Raw genomic sequence first — 2,345 nt, forward strand, 5'->3', positions numbered from 1 at the left:
TTTTAGTTGTCCAATTAATTTCTTTCTATTTTTAGTAGAGACGGGGTCTCGCTATGTTGCTCAGGCTGATCTCGAACTCCTGACCTCGAGCGATCCTCCCGCCTCGGCCTCCCAGAGTGCTGGGATCACAGACGTGAGCCACCGCGCCCGGCCACAAATTTCTCTTCTGCGGCTTGTACTCCACCCGTCACAGGTCGAATCGTGTCCCTCAGCAGGGACGTGCCGACGTCCTGGCACCTGTGAGCGGGACCTTATTTGGAAAAGGCGTCTTTGCAGATGTCCCCAAGTTAAGACGAGGTCCTTACGGTGGGTCCTCGTCCAGTGTGACCGGCGTCCTTCTGGGAAGAGGGGACGTCGGACACAGAGACGCACGGGAGGACGACAGGCGACCACAGACAGAGGCCGAGGGGCGCCAAGGATGCACGGAAAGCCCCGGAAGCCAGGACCAAGCGAGGAAGGATTCCGCCCAGAGCCTGGGAGCGAGCTGGCGTCCGAGTCTGGAACCTCCAGCCCCCGGGGCTGCGAGGGGTAAACTTGCGGGGTTTAAAAAGGGGCAAGTGACAAAGGGTGTTGAAGACACCGGAGGATCTTGCTGAGATGTCCCGCTTTGTCAGAGGGATGAAAGAAGAGCGGAAAAGGGAGACATTGCAGAATTATAATCAACAACAATTTATCGTGTGTTTAAAAACAGCTAGAAAAGAGGGATCGTGATGTTCCCAGCGCGAAGAAAAGGTGGATGTTCGAGGTCGTGATTGCCCAGTCACTCTGACGCGATCGTCACACATTTATACGGGCATCAAAACAGCGCACGGAACCCCCAAAGTATGAACAACTAGTATAACAAAAGGGCAAGAAAAGAGAAAAATTCCCTTAACACCTGAAAATGTCTCCTTCTGGGGTGTTTCCAGGGATTAGGGGCTCAGGGGTGGGGACCCCCTCTCGGTCGCCCTTCCCTTTATGTTGGAAGAAATAGAGGCCCAGAGAGGTTCGGCGATCTGCCCACGGTCACACAGCCAGCAGGTCGCCAATCTGGATTTGGACTCCTATCTACGTGCTTTCGAGGAAACCGCTCGTCACGGACTTCTCGGTCCCGTCCGGGAGTCCCGGGCCACGCACAGTGACACAGAGCAGGGCAGCAAACTCCGAAGGCCGAGCCAACAGAATCACCGCCGTGCTCCAGGGCAGCCCGACCCGGGCAGGCGGCTCATTGTCGTTGTCTCCGAGCCTCAGTTTCCTCATCTGCGAAATGGGTCCTTCCTCCCAGGCTGCTGGGAGAGGTGGGTGAGCATATGCTCGTGCTCAGCTGGCTCGGTGGACGTCAGCTCCTGCCCCGCCAGCCCGCGCCCCCCGCGCCCCAGGCCCCTGAGCGAGTCCCTGCCTCTGAGTGGGCCTCGTCCCCCCGGCCCGTTCGGCCGAGGGCAGAGGGGCAGGCATGTGTCCCCGGCTCCAAGGGAGGGCAAAGCGGGGTGTGTTTGGGGCCAGGCTCGAATGGGAGGCCGGTTCCAGCTCCTCCGCCCTCGACTCGGATAATCAGGGCCCACCCGGGGTCGCCGCCGGTGACCTAGACCTGTCCCTTCCCTTCCTGTTCTCCAGAGTGGGCCCCCGACCCCAGCTCAGGCGTCTGAGATGCGGGGGGACCACCCGCCACCTCCCTTCCCCCGCCGTCCTCCCCGCGACTCCTCTCGCGCGCACGCGGGCTGGCTCTGCCACCCAGGCAGCAATAACCGGAACGGCAGCAATGACGACAAGCACCCGCCCCGCCCCCCGGCCACCGCGGGCTCCGACCCTCACGTCCACCCTGCACGGGGCCCTGGTGCTATCCCCATTTCACAGATGGAAAAACTGAGGCTCGGTTTGGGGCCGATCCCTGGGAACCGGCCGTCTGTCCCTCTGGGTCCCAGAGCCCCCAGGTCAGACCCACGGCTGAGAGGGCGGGGCCTTCTCCGTGTGGCTGTGGGTCACCAGACAAGCCACTCGCCCTTTCTGATCCTCTGTTCCCCGGAGGAAGCGGCCGCCCGCGGGGGGGCACCTGGGGCCGCCGGGCCCGCCCTGGCGCAGATGACCCGTCCCGAGGGCCCAATCAGGCCGGCCTCGGATCAGGCCATAAGTGGGAACAAAACGGGCAGGGAGCTTGCGTCTCCGGCTTTGTTTATTGTCTGGGAGCTGCGAATATTTTGAATTGTTGTGTTTGGGGAGGGAGGGAAAAATAGCCAAACATAAGAAGGCGGCCACCGGGAGGCCCAGGCAAGAATGCAGAGGGGATCGGGCCTGCCCGGGGACGTCTGGGCCACCGGAACGCTGGAGGCCCAGCACCCTCTGGCTCAAGGATCCTCAGCTCGGAGGAG

This window comes from Propithecus coquereli, unplaced genomic scaffold, assembly GCF_000956105.1.
Source record: "Propithecus coquereli isolate 6110/MARCELLA unplaced genomic scaffold, Pcoq_1.0 Scaffold588, whole genome shotgun sequence".
In the NCBI taxonomy this organism is placed as follows: domain Eukaryota; kingdom Metazoa; phylum Chordata; class Mammalia; order Primates; family Indriidae; genus Propithecus; species Propithecus coquereli.